At 34.4% G+C, this 23,446-nt stretch overlaps 1 pseudogene across 1 annotated transcript; it reads left to right on the top strand.

The window, feature by feature from the left end:
• The first annotated feature begins 8,068 nt into the window (after nt 1–8,068).
• Nucleotides 8,069–15,861, top strand: LOC309608888 (large ribosomal subunit protein uL23 pseudogene; annotated as a pseudogene). The gene has a single exon. The product of its transcript is annotated as a large ribosomal subunit protein uL23 pseudogene (transcript).
• Nucleotides 15,862–23,446: the final 7,585 nt, after the last annotated feature.

Below are 23,446 nucleotides of genomic sequence, written 5' to 3'. Positions count from 1 at the left end.
CTGTAGGAAGCAAACAATAGTCCTTTTTGCTTTTGAAAGACCTCAACCAGATCCATTCTTGCCCAAAAGGAAGGGTAGACCTGACTTTCTTTAAATGTTGTTAGTGATTTCATACATGGCCTCTAGACACTTAAAGTTCAATTGAGCTTTTTCCTTATTGTCCACAAAGGATTTGTATAAAACCAACAAACAGGAAACATAAGGGTGGTGTAGACAGGAATGTGTCAGAGATAGAAGCAGCAGCAGCAAAAGAGATGATTGTTTAATGCAAAGGACATTACACCAGAGAAGTGACCTTATAGAGAAAGACTGCTGTGAGGGTCATGGTCTGAGTGCTCAGAAGCGATGCTGAATCACACTCCTCTATGCCTGAAACCAGTCTCTGTAGGTGGGTAATTTCATAATGTCAGTATTCATGGTCTATAGATAGCTGACAAAAATACCATCTTCATAAAGGTGGGGATTGTACTTTACTCAGCATCTACCACCCTCACCAGCACATTGACCAGTGGGGCAACCCCACCCAGGACTTCCTTGTGGCATTTTCTGCTGTTTCTGACTCTTACATCCGTATTTGAGATCTATGTTGTATGCCCAAAGTTGGAGGAGAATGGATTCTAACATCACAAAATAATTTCCCAAATCTATCTGGCTATCATAAGATGAGACTTTGGGGTTCCATAAAAATTCTCAAAGCTATTCATTCACTTGATAGTTTTCAAATTATTGAGAATGCAGATAGTTTCTAATTATATATTTATGTTCATAAAAATAATCTGTGTGGTAAATTTGAGAGTGTAGATAAATGGTGCCACAAATTTTAAGGGAAAAAAAAACAACTGGAAACTTAGTAAAAATATTTGTATTTGCAAAAGAGATGTCATCAGGAAATTGAAGATTGATGTTTAAAATACACATCATCCTCTGTGTACCTAGAATAAAAAAGAAAGTGTCTTGTTGCTATCCCTATTTTGTGAACACTGTGATACCCAATGCTTCTTGACTACATCAAGTATTGAATCAAGACTAAAGTTCCAGTTGAACTTGGCCTTTCAGTATACAGAATTTTCAAATTAAGATTGGTTCACTTGACACACAAATTCTAAGATTTAGAGCTTTAGTCTATGTTTCTGGCTTGTAGGTTTAACTTAAATTTATTCTATATTTCACAATCTATTTATAAAAACAACCCAGGCAAAAAACAGGCAGAGGACCTAAAAAGACATTTTTCCAAAAAGGAAATACAGATGGCCAACAGACACATGAAAAGACGCTTAATGTCACTAATTATCAGGGAAATGCAAATAAAAACCAGAATGAGATATCATCTCACATATGCTCAGAATGGCAATTATCAAAAAGACAACAGAAAACAAGTGTTGGTAAGCATGTGGAGAAAAGGGAACCCTCTTGCACTGTTGGTAGGAATGTAAATTGATACAGCCACTATGGAAAACAGTATGGAGGTGCCTCAAAAAATTAAGATAGAACTACCATATGATCCAGCAATTCCACTTCTGGGTATTTTTCCAAAGAAAACAAAAGCACTAATTTGAAGAGCTATATATTCAACCCTATGTTCATGGCAGCATTATTCACAATAGCCAAGATAGGGAAGCAACCTAAGTGCTCACTGATAGATGAATGGATAAAGAAGGTGTGATATATATATAAATATATATAGATATAGATATATAGATATAGATATTGTTATATATGATATATATAATGGAATATCACTCAACCATAAAAAAGAATGGAATCTTGCATTTGTGAAAATATGGATGGGCCTAGAATATATTATGCTAAGTGAAATAAGACAGAGAGAGACAAATACTATATGATTTCACTTATATGTGGAATCTAAAAAAGAAATGAACAAACAAAATAGAAACAATCGTAGATACAGAGAACAAGCAGGTGGTTGCCAAAGGGGAAACAAGTGGGGAAATGAGTGAAATAGGTGAGGGAGATTAAGAGGTACAAACTTCCAATTACAAAATAAATGTCACTGGGATGAAATGTATGCTGTGGGGAATATAGTCCCTGACAATGTAGTATCTTTGTATGGAGACAAAGGTAGTCAAAAGGTAGATATTTCCAATTATAAGATAAATAAATAATACGGATATAATGTACAACACTATGAATATAATTAACACTGCTGTATGTTACAAATGAAAGTTGTTAAGAGAATAAATCCTAAGAGTTCTCATCACAAGGAAAATTATTTTATTTATTTTTAAAATTTTGTATCTATGTAAGTGATGCATGGACTAAACTTGTGGTAATTGTTTCATGATGTATGTAAGTCAAATCATGATGCTGTACACCTTAAACTTATATAGTGCTGTATGTCAATGAAGTCTCAATAAAACTGGAAGAGAAAAAAAAAATTCTTTCTCTAAAATTTTACTGACTGCTGCATTTTAAAAATATCTCCTTCCTATATTTTCTTCCACAGCTCCACTCTTCCCTGGATTTTTTCCAATTTTAAGACTGGTTATTCTCAGGATGTCTTGTGGTTTTCTATTTCTTCTCTCAGCCCCTAAATGTTGGCTTTCCTTGGTAGACCATACTCTATTTTCTAAACACTGTCCCTGGAAAATTTCATCTGTGTAAATGAGTTTAATTCCCATCTATTTTCTAAATCTATATTCATCTATATCAAAAAAAAATCTATATTTCTATTCCAGAATGCTCTTCAACCCCTGGACATGTATACAAATGCAACTGTTCCTGGATATTTTTAGTGGTGTGACCTACTAGCCTCACAAAGTCAGCTGTTCTGCAAATAAATTATTTTTTTTTTTTTGCATACCCAAACTTAGTGAATGGACCCAGTATCTATTCTTGACCTTAGTCAGGAGCTGGTGACATATTGAAGATGTTCTCTCTCTCATTCCCCAGACCAATCACTATTTTTTGTTACTTGTGCCTTATTTCGGGTTGGTGCTCTTAATCAAGACCACTGTTGGTATTGTCTAAGCACTTTTCTTTCTGTCTACATCAATCATCTCCATGTCATTTCACCCTCCTTATTCAAAGCCTGTTATCCTAAAATACAACCTCAGGCTGCTGCTGAAGATATCTATTTGGAATACAAATCTGAACATGGGGATCTTGTGATCTCAAGTATCTGATAGCTTCCTAGATTTTTACAGGATGGTTTCTAAATTCATTATCGTCGTACATGAAACACTTTGTTATCCTTACTTGCCTACCAATTCAGCCTGAGATTTTATTTTCTCTTCCTTCCACATCTTACACATTTGCCCATACACACACACACACACACACACACACACACACACACATTTTGGGTAAATAGCCCTGAGCTAATTCAGTTACTTCATACCATTACAAATGCTTTTCCTTCTGCTTTGTCAACCTGGCCATCCACCGTGAAGAGCTCTATCTCTGAAAAACTCCTCTGATCTTGCCCACAGATTTAGGAACAGCTTTACCTATGCAATCACTGGATATATGTAATTTCCTGTGCATATATCAATTAAAACCTTTTACAGTGCAGTGTTTTTTTTTTTCTTATATGTCTGTCTTATGATGACACTATTACATCTTGAATGTAAGAACCATGTTTTTCTTCTCTTTTCTACATCCTAGTAAAGTATCTGGAAGACATAGGAGCCTCAGTAATAAGTTTTTGAACAAAGAACTGAATAGGTCTTAGATAAAATAAATTATTATAGTTTACATTTAATTTCATGAAAATACTTTTATACATTTATAAAATATTTTGTACTATTTTTATAATAAATGTTAACTTTTTAATGTGTATAGCTTTCTGTTGTTGTTTGGTTAAATCTGACCATGCAGTGTTTCCTGGGATACATACATTATATACTAAGTTTATTCATTCTCATAGAGTTTTCTAGCAAGGACACATTTTTTTTTTCTTCTTTTAAGTGTTCTCAATGCACTGGAATAGTAGTTTATTTTTAATAATTAGCATATATTCTGACACATTGTAAATTCATGAGACGGCCACATGAATGCCACAAGTTTTTTTTTTAATTATTTTCTTTGTAATCTGGTGTATTTACAATACCATTAAACTAATAACCTGAACTCTGCATTACTGAAAGGTGAGAACTCCCTTGAAGTATGTCCTTGGTTGAGATATTTTTGAGACTAATGGATAAGAATAGCATAATATTTGAGGATTGTGAGCAACTTGTTCCCTGGAAAAAAATAAATGTATTTCAAGGTTGAATTTTATACCAAAGAGTTTTATTTTTTTAAGATGCCAAAGAACTTGGTGTTTTCCTTTTGTAAATTAATGATTAGATAGCTAGCAAAATGGGGAGATAAAGAAATTTAGAAATGGATGTGTGTGTCTAGCAAATCTGTAAAATAATTAAAAACCAAATGATGAGTACAAGAAATATCTCAACATCACATTGTAGAGAATCTCTAATTTTATAAACAAAACTAATATTCTGTAATGAAAAGCAGTAAAAATGCCTTGTTAGTATGAATTCTGAGAAATATTCCAAATTTGCCTGATAAGAATAATTGTTATATTATATACTTTAAATATATGAGATTGATATTAAACCATTCATTTGTTAAAAGATGACTAGTCGAACACACTGAGATTAGGTAGGCAAAAATTAATACTTGTTTTCAAATAATTTCACCCATCTTACTATAATTTTTTTTTAAAAAATGCATTCACAGTGAGTTAGAATGATTCCTGTAATTACAGAAAAGCAATTTTAGATCACTGAGTTTTAGATTTGGAGATTACCTAGTGTCCCCACTAGCATTATGGAGTGCGTCCTGTGAATTCTCCCCGGGGACAGAGAGCTGAATAGGTAGGCCCTCACTTCCTCTTTAGGTAGACACAGAAAATGATGCTTTCATTAAAAAAAAAAATCTATTTTAGATATTTTTCTCCTATCCTCACATATGATTTCCTCCAAATAAAAAGTTGAGGACAAGGAAACAATGGAGGACCTTCAATCATTCAACCAACTTTATAATATGATGAGGATATCAAATCAGAGGTGTTAGATTGCTTACCTCAAATCAGATAGCTCCCCAAATCTTGGATTAAAGCAAAACTATGTAACTCCTAGTTCAGTACCCTGTTGGAATGTTTTATGAAAGATACACTTCAGTCTTTAAAACTACTCTTCTCTCAGTAAATGTATTCATACTATTCTTGACTTTTCTTGCAAGATTCATGATGTCAAGAATAGTTTACACTATTCAGAAAGTGATGAAGAAGCAGAGACATGGTTTACACCTTGGTCAGTTTGGGAGGTATATGGGAATTTGACTTTTTAAGAGTCTAAAATGATGTAATGTAAGCAGATGATTTTAATTATTTATATCTCTTTTTTGTATTTTTTATAGCTTTTTATTTAATTCTTCTTCTCCTGTATCTTCTCTCATAAAATCCTATATAGTGACTTGCCATTATTCCTCTTAATCTCCTCTAAAGCTATCTACCTCATTTATCTTCCTGATTTACACTTTCTATTTCTTTCCAGACCTAGCTTTCCCACTCAATAAACTTGCGAAAGTCTTCAATGAGGGATAATAGAACAAAGCAATATTTATATATTGATAAAACATATACATGGTTAGTACTCACCTAAACTATTGATTTACCTTTTTGCTAACTCCTGTGTGTTGGTGGTGAGGGAAGGTGTGGGAATGTATAAGCTGCTCAGCTAGAAACTATCAATGAAAGAATAATTAGACTAAAATTGTTCAGAAGAGATTAAGAAGAAAAATAATGAAATTGTTTGAGACTGTTAAACTAATATTAAAAAAAGGCTGAATGATTTGTTTTTGAATTCAGAGAAAGAAAGGGCTGACTGTTTTTTAATAGAGACATGAAATAAAACAAAATACCTGGGGATGATTTAATTAAGCAGTATATGCTTAATATATGTATATGCATAGTATATGCTTAATTATATAATATAGAATATGTTAATAGTTTTTATTGAAAAAGTAGGGAGAACTCCTCTGAGAGGAAAACTACCTTTAATAATTTTAAGGCATCTGCGTTAGAAATGTCCTCTATATCTTTAACTATTTTTTTATTTGTATATTAACTCATTCAACATTTTTGTTGAGTCATTATGAGAGGCTGGGGAACGTAAGACAGCAAAACCTCAGTCCTCTTTCCTCAAACGTTCATTCTGCAGTGGGCCGGGCAGACAGGCCCCAAGGTACTTACACAAAATGGAAAGGGGGAAGATGGAGACTGGTTTACAGATGAGTTACCCTGTCAAGTATCCTAATGTGTTTCCTATAATTCCCTGAAATGAGAGGAGATACTGAATTTAAGAGACAACTAATGACTTACTGTGTAATCGGACATATTAGATTTAGGTCCCTTACTTGCAACATAGAAACCAATGTTCTAAGTTTCTTTTTTCTTCAAATTGCCATCCACTCTGCTTTGTAGTGAAAACTTCTCAAACTCTTTGCTAATTCATCTGCAACAGCTTCATCTTGCCTTCCTTTCTACACTTTTAGCTCCCTTCTAATCAAAATGTAAGCTCTCTCCCCTCTGCTGCTACTTGTTATTGTTTTTTGTTAATGAGTAAATAAATTTCATGTTTCAATCTACTACTGATCCGTGATAAATGAGGAAAAATTGAAAGAATGAACAATGTTTAGGCTGGCAGGGGATAATGTTTAGTGTATGGAAAAAGAGATCAGGCATATTCCACACAATTCTGAGAAATAGAGCTAAAAAATGTTAAAATATCAGGATTATAGGATTTAATCGTTTGGCAAATATTGAATGCTAGTCATTGTGCTACATGCTTTTGAAAATGTTATTTATTAAAGATAGCTATTATTATCCACGTATCACAAGTGCAAAAATACTGCGTTGGGCTTCCCTGGTGGCGCAGTTGTTGGGAGTCCACCTGCCATTGCGGGCGACATGGGTTCGATCCCTGGTCCGGGAGGATCCCATGTGCCGTGGAGCAACTAGGCCCGTGCGCCACAACTGCTGAGCCTGCACTCTAGAACCCACGAGCCACAACTACTGTGCCCGTGTGCTGCAACTACTGAAGCCCGCGCACCTAAAGCTCGTGCTTTGCAACAAGAGAAGCCACCGCAATGAGAAGCCCGTGCACCGCAACGAAGAGTAGCCCCCGCTCACCAAAACTAGAGAAAGCCCACGAACAGCATCAAAGACCCAGCGCAGCACCCCCCCCAAAAAAAAAATTACTGCATTGATTGCTTTTTAAAATTAATCAGTGAACAAAGCTAAACAGCTTAAAGATATTAGTAAGAGAATTAGTCTTCTTTCCAGTTGAAGCAAAGGTGATTAAAAAGATAAATTTATAAAGAAAATATAAGTTGTTTATTGAAGAAAGTATATAAAAGAAAGTTATATTTTTTATAATACTAAAATATGCTAGCCCTATTGACTGAAAATGCAATGGTCTCTTTCAAAACAGAGTAATGTTTCTGTCTGAATGCTTTAAGATAGGTTTATGCAAAATATATCAAGGATTAGTTGATATTTAAAATATGTTCTTATTTCCATGTGTATTATTACCTAAACATTTCCTTGTTTCAGAAACACACATTTATTAATAATAAAATCTTACAAGGTAACCAATACTGATTCATTAATATAATATCATTGTTTATGAGGATTTTGAGGTTCTGTTTTATTTTTAAAAAGAAAATGAAAAATAAAGTATAATTTTTAAGCTTCAGTCTTTCAGAGAAATAGTATTCTCCTACTTTATTTCTCTTATAAGACTTTTTTATCTGAATAATTTTCATCACTTCTCAGTTGATACAATCAACCTTTGCTTACCATCTTCTTCCTAAGTATCTCATCTTCTTCCAAGTTTCCCTAGCTTAAGTTAGGAATTTCTCAATTTTCACTGCAAACAAAGCATTCTCATAACCCCAACACTCATATGAATTACACTTTGCAATAGATCTTGACTCCACTTTTCCTTCATGTCCAACATCTTTCTGAACTACACCGTATATCAACCTGCTATTTCCTTTCCATGTTCATTGTAGCATATTAATAAATATGTATATTAAAGCAACTGTTTTCTAAATAATTTTCTTCTTTAGCCTCTCCCTCAACAAATCCATTCTAATATGTTCATTGTATCCTGTCATTTACCTGCTTAAACAATATCAATGTCTCTCTGTTACAAAGAAGACCAACATCAAAATACTTACATCAATTAATGCTCTCCAAATCAAATCCATTCTTTTTAACCAATCTCTCACTAGTCCCTAAAATAAAGCCACCTTTCCAACTCAATTTACCCTATAAAAATGGCATATCTGAATCTAAGCCTTTTCTGAATGTCTTGAATATCTGTCTTGAATATCTATCTGTGGTCCTTTGCTTAATCAAGTACAAACTTCAAGTGCTTGAGTATTACTTTAATTACCCCCAATTTTTATAATATAAAACTATACTATTCTACCTTTGTCTGACCTCAGATTACATTTCTCATGTGTACCAAGTATTTTGCCATTAATTATATATTACTTTGTAATATTAAATGGCTAACTGAAGCCTTACCTACCCTATCAGATTGAATGAATGGACTGCATTACATTTATTTTATTTTCACTGTTACAGAATATAATTTATTTGGTACCTAATCAACAAATAATAACTTGCCGAATTATTGTTTAATGATGCCAGTAAAATTAATCTTATTAACTGCATGCTTTTTTTTTTCCTTTAGAATACTTTATTGTGATAGATTGCCACCCAAAAAGCTGTACGTCATTAACATCTACAACTAGATGAGTTTAGAGATAAGTATACATCTGGGAAACCATCACCATCGTTATGCCATAAACATATCCATCACCTCCAAAAGTTTCTGCCCATTGACCCAGGCCAGACAGCCAGCCTGCGGTCCCCAGCAACCAGCTATCTCAGAATCTCTGGCCGGGCTGACTGGTGAAGGGCTTACTGTCATTTATGTACATATTTTCCCTCAAAAAAATTGATATGGAAGGGGATAAAAGATTATTTTTGAGATAAATTTTATACCATAACCTAACTGATAAACATATACAGTTGACCCTTGAACAACTTGGGTCTGAGCTGTGTGGATCAACTTATATGAGGATTTTTTCAAATCCTACAGTGCTACATCATCTGTGGTGTGTTGAATTTTTGGATATGGGTGTGTCTGTGCCCCTAACCCCTGCCTTGTTCAAGGGTCAACTGTATATCATATTAAAATGCTATAAAGTCATATTTTCTTTATCAATCTGTTTTCCTATTCTTGCTTATTTTTGTTAACATTGCTTTCTAAGTCACATGTGCTTTTGAAATCATTCTTGTCTCTGTAGCCTTCACTCACATCCAGTGAATTGCCAAGATCCATAGTTTCTATCTTCACAATACTGTTACTTGCTGTCCCTATCTGGAGCCCAAGACAAAAATTCATCAGTTTGAATGTCAATACTATGCATTTACTCTAAGCTCAATTCAAGTCCTTGTCCTTTAGATATTTTATTCACATTAATATATGCCACTGCTCATTTCACTTCATATTCTAATCCATGCATCCATCAAATTTCTACCTATTATTTGGACTCTATTTGAAATTCTATTCCTATTGTGAAGCCATTCCCAGTGGTTAGACCAGATGGGAAGAATCCAATATTTAAGTTCACATTTGTGGTAAATCCTAATAATGGCGCTTGGTATCTTCAACTGTCCTTTCTGTTCCCCCTCTATCATTTTATTGCCTAAATAATGTTGTGAAGCAAACAATCACAAAACCTTAGTTGCATATAATAATAATTATTGATTTTGCTCACAAATGTGTTCTGATCTGGGCTTGGCTTTGTTAACTTCTTGCTCATGTGTCTACAGGCAGGTACATATCTGGATGGGTTCACCCACATATCTGGTGGTTGGCTAGTCTTCCTGACGCTGGACTGCCTCAAATGGAGCAACTAAAGTGACTCACCTCTCCTCCAAGTGTTCTATTCTCCAGTGTGCTAGTCTGTAGCCATATTGTAAGTGGTAATGAATTTTAGTCATTAATGTAATTAATCTACCACATCATAGGACCTAAAAGGCCAAAAGCTTTGTTGCTAACACAGTATAGTAATCTGGTTCTGTGTCCCGGATACAGTTTAGGTTATCTGAATGAGATCATCTTTTCTCGTTCACATGCAGACAAGCAGGCTCCCACTGATGTGTTCTACTGTCTCATCACCAGTGAGATTGAAGAAGTTCTTATAAACGTAGGAAAAGACTGATTGTTCTGTATCCATGGTAATATGTAGCCCCCATGTAGTTCAATGAATAATGACAACTTGCCTCAGTGAATATACTTTGCAATGTCAGTCCCTCACCTCTGAATGCCAGTCGGTAAGCAATAGAGTCACACCAGAGAACGCCTCCGAGTGCCAAGAGGTGAACAAAAAGAGTCTCACCAGAGTAACCACACATCTACAGATGAGGCCAACTCGTCCCTCTAAAAGTCAACCAACCTCTGAACTCCATATGTGCCAAAATTCCTATGTAAAAATGTCACCTGCTCTGCTTAGAGCAGCATTGGTCTTCCTAAGCAGAGGAAGCAATGCATTCAGCGTTGTTGATGTTGAGTTGGGGTCTTGGCCACATGAGTGAGAAGCAGTCCTGCTATGCCTCTGGCTGTAGCAACATCAGTCTCCTGCTACATCTGGATAGCAACTAACTGCATGGATCTGAAGACATAATCTTCAAATCTTTTAAATAACATTTGTTAAATATAGACAATATGGATAATCAGTGATTTAATGATAGTAAATTAAAAAGCTCAGTATTATATCCATTAAAATAAATTTCACATATTTTATCCAAAATTGTTTCATGTATACTAAACTTTACATTCAAGTAAAAAGAGTATTCTCTGTGAATTTATTATTTTTTCCCACTTCATCACAGGTAACCAAACTCTCTGTAGGGGTCCAGCACTCCATATCTATGAAAAATAAAGCAAATACTTTATTTGGCTTCAGTTATACTTTAGCTTATCTACCACTAAGAACTTTATCTAAAATGCCAGCATGAACTTTAAAATGCTTTATCCTGAACTGGAAGTGCAGTGTATCCTGATTTGAGTTGGTGAAATTTCTGAAAGGCAATCTGCAGTGGTCATTGTCTCTTTCATACTTTCACTGGGAAATTAGATAATGTTGGCTGTTCTAAGTTGTTTCTTGATTGTCATTTCCTTTTAAAAAATTATTATTCATATAGACTTGATTGATAGGTCAAATGTTATCTTTACTTCTTTTTTTATTGTATGGCTGCTATTTATCTTTGCTCCTTTCCCTTTTCTATTTTTTAATCTATCTTTCAATCAGTTCTCCTAGCCAGTCTTCTCTTAAACTCTAATGCCTTCTTGCTGAATGCCCTAGTTTCCAACCCCACACAAGTTAAATCCTGTTATTTAAGACATCCATGAACAGAATTAAGAAGCAAGAAGTTGTAGGTACTCTCCCTCAATAATAAAAATAAGTGAATGAGATTCTCTGTATAATTCTAGTCCATTTTAAGTACATAAATAAAAATGTATAATAAAAGAAATGTATAGCAATAATGGAAAATAAAATTAAATATGTCAACTGCACAACTCAGTTCTAATTCTCATGAAGTATGAAAGAGAAACTTCATGATTAATATTTGTCCTAATGTAAATTAATGCCTAGCATGTCTTTTTGTTGCATTACAGTTCATTTTATTTGATTTTCTAGCTAGTTTTACTACATGGGTACTTTGCAGAGATATACTAGAAGGGCCTAAATTAACCATGACATAAAATAAAGGCATACATTTTGTATCTCTCAAAGGTATTATAAACATGAACTTACTGTTATTTGATCTTAAATGAGATCTCTTATTCTGCTAACTATGACCATAAGAAGTAGTTTCCATTAAATTTTTTAAAACAAAATTTAAGGTATCAATATTACCTCTCATATTTACTTATAGACATAATATAAATCCATAAATACATAAATATTCATAAATGTATAAATATAGGATTGTAGTAAATTGTCTAGTGTGAATTCCTGCTTTAAATTCAAATAAAATGTGATACCTAAACATTTTATTTTTTATGATTTTGAGAAAATGATATATTTGGAAGGTCATTGGGCATAAAATATAAACGACTGGCAACTCTGTTTTATGTTGCATTGGGGTCAGGAAAATGCAATTGAAAAAGGCAACTGTCTTTGTCCAAGTCGCTCTGAAGGAGTGATCAATGGCAAAGTATGAGGCTAAGTCTATCTCTTTTTACAAAGCAGGAGCAAATACTGTCTCCTGCCCTAGAGGCGGCAGGAGCAGCAATGGTAAGTAAAGAAGCCCGTAACAGACAGTGAGATCAACTCAGCTGGTGATATCCTAAAAGGCCAGAAACTGGCAAAAGCAAAATGACAGTTTCTGTTTGGCTTGAGAGAAAACTTGCCCCTCTTAGGCAGAGCTTGCTTTAGATTTCTGGTTGCGAAGGCTGAACTATGTTTTGAGAACAGATAAATCCAGTAAATAGGACAATGTTTGACTCTGGGAATGAGAATACAAAACTAATGTAAGGTTTCAGAGGGTAAAACACAGGTGAACTCCTAAGTAGCAACACCAGTGCCATGGACTTCTGTATCACAGAGTGGACGATTACTAAAATGAATTACAGCAATTGTTTGATATTTGATTAGACTGCTTCCATGGTAACAGCGTGTGTTTGCATTATTTACATTCTGTAAAAGAGGGTATTACATTCAGTTTTCTGTTAAATCTTAAGAGCAGCTGATGAGTCTTAATTTTAATCAAAGTGTCTCTTATGAAAATAAGTAAAAAAAAGATTGAAGGCTACTGAGAGAACAAAGAATGGACAATGAAAGCCCCCGGCAAGCAACTTACTATTGACAGAGGCATTCAGCCTTTATGATCTTCGGGTAGCAATTCATTGAAAGAAGATAGGTTAGAACTAGAGCACATGGGTTATTTTTATAGAAGTCAACTTTAATGTTTTGAATCAAAAGTTGAATCCAATATAAGATAACCTTGTTTAAAGTTGATGCTTTGAGGCCAAATACTGTGTTATGCGTTTTCTAGCCGTTATTTTGTCACCGGGTGGACGTGTGTTGTAACAAAATAGCTTCAACCGAGGTCAAAGGAAGGCCCGGACCAGCAATCTCGGTTCCACGGTAGTAAACAAAGAATTGCAAACTACCACATTAAGCTTAAGCACAGGGCAAAGTTTATTTAAGCATAGGTACACTGAGAGAGAGAGCTGTTTCTGCGAATCGAAAGCAGCATTTCTATACAAGCTTAAGGGCGCTTTTAAGAAGCACTTTGCAGGGAGGCGGGGGTGAGTGACAGGGGATCATTATTTGATTGACGGTCCCGAGCTGTATAACAAGTTTACTGCTGCGCATGCTCTCATCCTTGAATCGCTAAGAAACGCCCACTCAGGGGGGGCAAAACCACAGGTAGATTTTATTATAATTATGGTATAAGGAGTTTGGGTTTACTATAGGTTATACACCTGTCTGGTCTGGGCATGCGCAGCCTAGGGACGTCCCCTCGTATTACTGTGGTCCCTCTTTATCAGGATAAGCTGCCCACCACACGACCATAGTTTCAGCCCGATCTGAATGGGGTCAAGGGAGAGTCCCCAGATGGCTGGGTGTGTGACTCGATTTATTCTTCTTGTTTGTCTCACCACTGTTACCTCCTTGCTGCTAATGTCTGACTAACTACCTAACAATTTTATTGAATCCTCAGGTCAGTTCTGTGTAAGTTGTAACCAGAATTATGTTTACTTTTCAATGAAGAGTGTGACGCACAGAGACATTTTCTAACTTGTCTAAAAAGTAGCATTGTTGTTAAATGACAGAGCCAGAATTTAACCTACGCAGTGCCCAGTGTCTTTTGAAGAATATTCTATTATTGCTCAAAATATTCACTGATCCCCTGCCCTTTTGAATTTAGGAGGGGGTCTTATAACTTGCCTTGGTTAAAGAATTTGAGTAAAAATGTCATGTGCCACATGCAATCAAAATCTTTAAGAGCTAGCCCAGGGACAGCCGTGCATCTTTCCTCTTTACATAAGACCAGTGAAATCACAGATCAGGGTCATTCAGTCAGTCAACCTGGATCCCAACATGAAGGCAGTGGGGAGCAGAATTTGTGCCAGTCTGAGATGAACCCACAGGATGAAAACACTCACGGTTATAAGCCTCTAAGAATTTTTACTGTTGCTTACTGAAACATAACCTAGTTATCTCAACTGATGCAGCTCAAAACCATTAACTATTTGGCTTTTCAATAAACAGAATGCACACACAGAGAACAACCCACTGTGCCCAGAGAGCGGGGTCCACATAAAAACACTGCAGCCCTCACAGGAGTTCTGTAAATAGTGATGAAGTTCCAATGCCCAGGTGAGGGGAAGACAGAGCCTTAAGCAAGTAATCCACCATTCTGTAAATCCATCAAAGAATCATTTTGCAATGTTTATCAGTAATTTAGAAGTCTTCTCATTATGGTAACAAATGATCATTTATAGAAGTCTCTTGTCATTAATTGGAACTCAATGATTTCATTTTCTGAATAGGCAATTATGAATAGTCTTCTACTAAATTGTAATTCTCTACTTCCCTCTTATTTAAAAAAAAAACAAACTGTAATTATGGGTTGTAATTTTTGTAGTTAGCAGTATCTTTCCAGTTTCTACTTGCAACTAGAGACAATCTTGTGACACACTTTTGGCCAAACTACGGAAGTGTAACAAGGAGGAGCTTTGAAGAAAACATCTTAAGGAGTATATATCTTTTTGACTTTAGAAAATAAAGTCAAGTCCAGTTAGTACATCTAGAGATGATTATATAAGTCAGTTTTTCTCAGAGTTCATATTCTCCAGATGATATTTATTTCTCCTTTAGTGTCATCGTAATCCCAATTTAGACTTTCTACCGTCTTTAGACTAAGTGTTATGTTTAATAAACTCCAAAACACACAGCACAAAAAGAAGGATTACTGAATAATCATAATAAACATTCTCATTTAAGAAAAGGACAAGCTTTTCACAAAGATGTTGCTGAAAGTAAAGAAGGAAACTCCTGACCCTCCCAAAGCTGAAGCCAAAGCAAAGGTTTTGAAGGCCAAGAAGGCAGCGCTCAAAGGTGTCCACAGCCACACAAAAATGGAAGACCCATATGTCACCCACCTTCTAGAGACCCAAGACACAGCAGCTCTGAAGGCGGCCCAAATATCCTTGGAAGACCGCCCCCACTATGCCATCGTCAAGTTCCCCCTGACCACTAAGTCAGCCACGTAGAAGGTAGAAGACAACAATAAGCAACAGACTTGCGTTCATCATGACCTCAACCCCAAGAGCACCAAATCCAGCAGGCTGTGGAGAAGCTCTATGACATGGAAGTGGCCAAGGTCAATACCCTAATCAAGCCCGATGGAGAGAAGAAGGCATATGTTCCACTAGGTCCTGACTGATGCTTTGGATGTTGCCAACAAAATTAGGTTCTTCTAAACTTATTTACAAAACAGAAACAGACTCACAGACATAGAAAACAAACTTACGGTTCCCAAAGGGGAAAGGTGGGGCGAGGGATAAATTAGGAGTTTGGAATTAACATATATACACTACTATATTTAAAATAGATAAACAACAAGGACCTGCTGTATAACACAGGGAATTCTACTCAATATTCTATAATAACTTATATGGGAAAAGAATCTGAAAAATAATAGACATGTGTATCACTCTGCTGTCACCTGAAACTAATACAACATTGTAAATCAACTATACTCCAATATAAAATAAAAATTAAATTAAAAAAAAAAAACTGAATCCAACTGGCTAATTCTAAATATAAATTTTTTCATCATAAAAAAGAACAAAAGGGCACACACATACAAAAAGAGGAACAGAGAGTGGGCCCAACTCCATAGCATATACTATATTGTGCTAGAGTGAAATGCCAAGGTCTTCTAGCTGTGAAGTGAATGCTTTCACCAGAAATCTATCCACTCTTGTAATTTTCTCTGAGTGAATATTTTTTGCCCTTCCGTCCATGTTTATATCTAAAAAGAGTGTAGAGGAGGACTTCACTTTCCAGAGCTGGATGGTGTTAACAGGGAGGCTTCTTTTTCACAGGTATAAGAACTGAGCTGTATTCAGAGGTTGAGAAATCATAGATTCTTATTTGTCAATCTTCTTGTCAATAACTTCTCAAGATTTCATTAGCTGTGTAAGTATCTTTTCAAGCAATTCAGAACTAGTAACTGCAATGACAATAGTTATCTGTTCATATTTTTAATATGGACCTCATTTTTAAAAAGAATTTCTCCTTGCTATTAACAGATGTGCTCCTTCTACAGTGGTTAGAGAGTAAATTAGTTTTTTTCCCCTTAGCCCAGTCTGAGAATAAAATTTATAATACTTAAAACTGAGGGCTATATTATAGTAGAATGAGCAGAGTAACAACTTAAAGTAAGAGAATAACAAAATCTTCACTATCTTCTGCCCTATTTTAATTCAGTCTGTTCCAGACTTTATGGTTTGCCATTTACAATGACCTACTCTGAGATCCAATTTCAATATTATGAAGGACTTGTGCATCAAATGTGATACAAAAATGATTTTTTATTAATATCAATAATGGAATGTATGTTTATGTAACAGAATGTTATGCTAATGCCTTGTCAGGTATGCCTAGATTTGGGAGCTGAAGTAATTACATTAGTGTTTTACGTCTCTATTTTGTGGGTGCCCTTTGCATTTCTTGCATTGAATTTGATGATAGCTTCTCTTTAAATAGAGTGAAAGATGGCTGTCATGAGCTTCACATTACTCTCTATATAGAACTCCTAACCTAAAATCAAAATGACTTTTCACAAAGCCTACACATTAATTCCAAGAAACACTGTGATTACATGTCTACCCTTGTATAAGGTGTTAGGAGTGACATAATTTATGACCTGTTCAAACTACAGAAATTGTTGCCTCTTTATAGATGAGCCTCAGAAAAGGTTAGGGAAAACCTGTTTTCTTTTTTGTTCAGCTTTATTGAGGTGTAATTGACATATAAAATTGCGAGCTATTTAAAATGCACATCATGGTGATTTGATATACATTATGAAAGGATTCCTCCCATCTAGTCAATACATTCATTACCTCACATATTTATCTTTTTGTGTGTGAGACAACATTTTAGTAATAATAAATAAATCAAGCGATCACTGGTACAAGGAAGAATATCAAGGCACCAGTCTATAAACAGGGGGCCAAGGTCTGAACATTAAGGGCAGTGGAAACAGGCTTCAAGAGGCTGAACATGACTGGACCTTTAAAATCTAAGGTCTTGCTGTCTAACTCAGTTTGTTGTTAGGATGCTTTACCTAGCTCACTGAATATGTCATTCTATTGTCTTCTGGCCTCTACTTTTCCTGATTTGAAGTCAGCTGTTTTTATAGTATTGCTCCCAAATATGTAATATGCTGTTTTCCTCTTGCTATTTTACCTATTTTTTCCTTATTTTTGACTTTTGCCAATTTTACTATGATGTGTGTATATATGCATATTAATTTTCTACTGCTGCTGTATGTAACAAATTACCACAAACTGAACGGCTAAAAACAACACAAATTAATTATCTTATAGTTCCTGAGGTCATAAGTCTGAAATGAGTCTTACCAGGCTGAAATCAAGGTGTTGGTGGTGTTTTATTCCTTCTCGAGGCTCCAGGGGAGAATCTGTTTCCTTTTTTTCCAGTTTATAGAATCTATCCACAGTCCTTAGCTTGCGGTTCTTTCTTCCATCTACAAAGTAGTTCACTCCAGCTCTGCTTCTATTACCATACATCTTTTTTCTTACTCTGTCCCTTCAACCTCCCTCTTATCAGAGCCCTTGTGATTGCATGGGGTCATCATGGATAATGCAGGGTAATCTTTACATCTCAAAATTCTTAATTCAAGCACTTCTGCAATCTCTTTTGCCATGTAAAGTAACATATTTATGGATTCTGGAGGTTAAGACATGAACATCTTTAGGGAGTATTATGTCTCGAGTATCACAGTGTGGTATGCTGCTTTTATTTTATTTTGAATTTCTTGAGTTTCACGGGGCTGTAAATCAATGTTTTAAACAAATCTGGGATTCTTTTTGGCCATTATTAATTTGAGCATTGTTTCTACTTCTTTTTCTCCTCTCTTTTGAAACTATAATTTCACAAACGTTGGAACAATTGATATGTTCTAACAGATTTTTAAGATTTTGTTCCTTTTCTTTCAATCTTTATGTCTTTGTTCTCCAGAAGGGATAACTGGATAACTGATCTATAATCAAGTTCACCACTTCTTTCTTCCACAGACTCAAATTTGCTGTTGATTCTACCTTGTGAAATTTTCATTGCCATTATTATAAATTTTGTCTCTAGAATTTCCATGTGGTTCTTTCTTAAAGTTTCCATTTTTCTGTTAATTTTCTGTATTTGTTAACTGGATAATGGAATAATTTTCTTCCCTTTTTTTGGACACATTTATAATGTTTTCTTTGAAGACTTTTCTTTAATAAATTATTGTCTGGCCCCATTCAGAATCAGCTTCTGGTCACTGCTTTTCTTCCTGAGTTTCACATTTCAGTTTCTGTACATGTCTAATATTTTTGTTTGTTTTTTAAAATTTTTTATTGAAATATAGTTGATTTACAATGTTGTGTTAGTTTCAGGTGTACAGCACAGTGAGTCAGATATATATATATACATATATATATGAATATACATATATATTTTTCAGATTTTTTTCCCTTATAGGTTATTACAAAATATTGAGTATAGGTCCCTGTGCTATACAGTAAGTCTCTGTTGATTATCTATTTTATATATAGTAGTGTGTATATTTTAATCCCAAACTCCTAATTTAATCCCGCCCTTTCTACTATTTTTTTGGTTGGAAACTGGACATTGTAGATAAATTATTGTTGGACTCCGATTGTCATTTGTGCTATGAGAACTGCTGGTATTTACCTCAGTAGGCAATTATTTCATCTTCACGGCAGTGTGCAGCCACAGATATCTATTCTCATTTTCTTCCTGGCTCCCTAGTGGTCTTCTCTATACCTGCACAGTTTGGAAGTCACCCGCTATTCATAAAGGGGACATTCACCTCAAGTCTCAAAAGGTTCCACCTTACGGTGCTCAATCTCTGTATTCCTTGAAAAATGCATTCAAAGGTGCATTAAATTTGCAAACCCCCCAGATCTTCTGTCTTCCCCAGTATCCTCTGGGGCCCCTTACCTACTTTTCCTGTTCAGCACTCACTGAAGAATATGAGAAGAGTTGCTGTTGCTGCTACTACAGTCTTGTGTTAATCTTTAACTTTCTGCAGCTTTCTCACTTCCAGAATCTCTCCATTAATATGCTTTCTTCTATGCCACATACTCTGGATCAAGACATCCATTTCTAGGGGTGTGGAAATGGCCTGAGACAAGAAGCCCACAAATGCAATCTCTGTTACTTGAGGCAGTGCTTCTCCTTCATGAGGAAACACTTCTCAAAATATCGTCTATCTTTGGTCATTTTCTAGGGTCATGTAATAGTATTCTTGTCCAGTTTTATACTTATGCTCTACTTATGGGAATATTATGGGAATTCATGCCACCCATTGCTAGATGTATTTGTCCGAGTTGCAGGGTTTTTTTTTTTTTTTTTTTTTTTTCCTCCTTCTCTTCTTTAACTGTACTGATTTCAAATAGGCATTTTAGCAAGTATCAATTTTACCAAACTTAGTATTATAGTAAGTGAACCTAATTCCAGTTTAAATATATTTTCATTTGTATTTATGGAGGAAAGCTTAGTTAGTGTTGGAAAAAAACCTTAAACTTTAAGCTATTAAACAAAATACAGGGTGATTATGATTTTATATGCAATACCTTACATAATTTCTTAATTTTGAATAGATAACTCTTTTAATCTTCTTGCTTATACTTATCAACCTGGAAGCTAGGATTCTGAACTATTGAGATGCTTTAACATGAAGTGAAACAACCAAATATTAGTTGATTAAAATGTTTTCATCTGAAAGGGGGTTTTCCTTTAAGACATCAGGGATAAAATGTTAACAGTTATACAACCTGAAAATATCAGGACTATAGTTTGAAGGCACAAAAATAGGCAAAGTTGGGACTGAAGGATAATCATAGTAATTTGTATTATTTGTTTACAATCATTCATTCCCTCTTATTCTTCATCATGCTTCTCTGTAGGTATAATAGACCTTCCCAAACTATTGAGTTGCAACTCTTGAACATTTCACATGCTTTGACTAATGAGGTATGAAAGATGTGACATTTGTTGTATCTGAGTGAAATGCCTTAATGTATTTTATAGTTTGTGGAACTTCTGCCTTTCACCGTAAAAACAAAATGACCTAGATAGTCACTGCTCCTCCAAATTTTGTTCCAGGGTGAGAACTCACATAGAGCTGAGTCCAGCCAAGCCCAGAAAAACCAGGAGAGACCAGAAGAAGACTTGTAGTTGACCCACATCCTTTTTGTAATGTGAGCAAAGAAAAAACTGCATTTGTAAGCCACTGAGCTATTGGTGATTTCTGTTACTATAGCAAAAAACGACCTAAAATAGCAGTCTCCTATATTTCCTTGAATATTTAAAATAAAGAGAGTGCAATCTGCTTCCTACCTTAAAAGGTAAATAATAAGAATATTATAAATTAAATGTATAAATGAGAATTTGGAGTAATGGCATATTTGAGTTCAGATAAATCATCACTAAAATTGAGGTAAAATTATTAAAGATTAATATTACTATTGGCTTATAATCCCCTTACATAATTTAAGGAAATCATAACAGTATTATCTAGATTTCTATTTCATTTTTACTGCAGCTGATGATATAGCATATTTATATAGTTTCACTGAGAATTTGTATAAGTCTAATAAAGCTCTGATAATTATCAGTCCCTTGTTTTAGGAACAATAATTTATACTCAAGGTGTATCTGTGGCAGTGAAATAAAACAAATTAAACATAGGAAGCAGGAAAAAATTGCATATCTAAAGTGAAATATTGACTTAGGATATTTCAAACTAAACATTACTAGAACAGTATTAGCTCAACTTTTTTGGTTGTAATTCCTTTGTTTATGATATTGAGAAGTGCTGTGACAGCCACAGATAGATTCATTATTTAAGGACAGATGAAAAACTGCACAGTATGAAGGAATAGATTCTCAGAAAAAATTCAGGGGATATAATTTCTAATCATGTCTCTGTCACTGACAAGTTCACAGTAAAATGTAAATAATCACTACAAGAAAATTGCATATACTGTTCAACTTGATTCTGTAATTGTTAATTACACAATTATATTTAAATTGCACAATTAAAATTCACAACAAAATTTGAATCATTGAAAAAAGTCATTACTACATATTATATAAAATATAAAATTTAAAAAATATAAATATATAAAAATATAAAAATTTAAATTGCGATATTAAAATTCACAAGAAAATTTGAATCACTGGGAAAAAATGGTTACTACATATTATAAAAAGTATAAAAAGAGTATATATTTTTGGCGTTTGTGTAATTTAAAAAAATGAACCTCTCTCATTTGATTCTCCATGGATGTTTTCTATACTAATAGAGAAAAGAAATCTTAGGATCTATTTTTATGCAGTTCCACAGAAGATTTCATTTCAAATTCTCTAAACAGTGAGTACTCAGGCATTTTGGAGAGAGTTTCATTCTTTGAGGGACTGTGTCTGAGATCATTTTACTTGCACTGTATTATCTCTACAAATTAAAAGAAAGCAAGCACCAAGTATTGCACCTCCTGCCGTGGGGTGGCAAATACAATAGCAAGAAAATAAACTGCCTTCACTGTGCTGTCTTTTGATGTACTGCTTAACAGTAGCTGGCCCTCCTCTGATCACTGGTTAACTGCCTTTAGAAGCAGTTCAATGCAGTTCAGAAGGGGGACTCCTAGGAATTTTATAATTGGGGCAGAGTCCAAGGACTCTACTAAGTGTGATACCTTAAGGAAAACAGGAGACACTTAGAGTATCAGAGGCTATTTATGACAGGAAAAACAAAAAAAAACCCAAAAAACCAGAGAATCAACCCAAAGTGATCATTTTCTAATACATTTTCCCCTCAGGTATACGATATCATGGGTGCAAATAAACTTCAATAGCAGTTTTTCATGATCAGGCTATTATGATCTTCTTTTTATAATTCATTTATTTTATATGGAAAGCTGCAAACAAGTTTACCCACAGTTTCTGCATACCCATAGGCACTGGTGAATAATACTATATTCTTTCCTTACTTTTACCCCAGACCTTCTTTTTTCTCCATATCTCCTAACCAACGTTGTCGCTCACAATTTGAGAAAAATAATCAGAAAATGATAAAAAATAATATAAAGGATAAACATTTTTACTCTTAGGTAATAAAATATTGATATCATACATTTTGCTAGGCTCCTGCTAGGAATTTTGAATATAATATTTTTCTCACTTTTTCTCATTTTCTAGTTTGAGAAAATCAGAGCAGAAGCAAGGTTGACCAGCTAGTAATTGCCAAATTCAGGTTTTAAATCTCAGTATGTCTGATTATAGGATCCATATCATTGTTACGTTAAACAAATTACTTACAGAATGAAATATTTTATCACGTATCGTGATATAATGATGGAATGACTGAACTTCTGGATCTATCTATATACAGATATACACACATATTTATAAATTATATTGTGCCTACCTATAGTAAAAATAATAATTTTTCACTTTAAGAAAAAAGATTTATGAATTTCTGATCATATTAAAGTAAATATTAGTAAATATAGTAAATATTACAGACAGTAAATCCATATTGATGGTTTTGTTCATTGCTTTGTAGGAGAGGAAGCTCAGACCCAAGATTATGACCCTATTCAGCTATTGAAAAGTGAATTGTGGCATGTTTCTCATGCAGCCTTGTCTGGTGCAGGTTGCCTAAGTTTACCTTTAAAATTTTTCACACCCTGATTTCCTTTCTTATATACCCCTTCCAAATGTGGTATCGGTTTATTTTGTTTTATCTCATGTTAGAAATAATACACAGGAGTATTTTTGGGATCTAGGGGAAGGCATAGATCCTTTTAATCCTCATATTAAACTTGATACCAAAAGTATAATTTATAAAAGTACTCATATATTGTACTTCCAAATTAAAAGCATTTTCTCTGTTAAAGGACAAATTAAGGGAATGAAAAGGAAAATTATACACTGGGAGAAAATACATACAAACTACATATCTAACAAAGGACAGAATCTAGATTATGTAAAGAGTTGTCAAAACTCAAGACTTAAAAACAATCCAATTAGAAAATGGGTAAAGGATAAGAAGGGACATTTTCCCACAGAT

Source organism: Balaenoptera borealis, assembly GCF_965194805.1.
Source record: "Balaenoptera borealis genome assembly, chromosome: 1".
NCBI lineage: Eukaryota > Metazoa > Chordata > Mammalia > Artiodactyla > Balaenopteridae > Balaenoptera > Balaenoptera borealis.
This window is presented reverse-complemented; position numbering and strand designations above follow the sequence as displayed.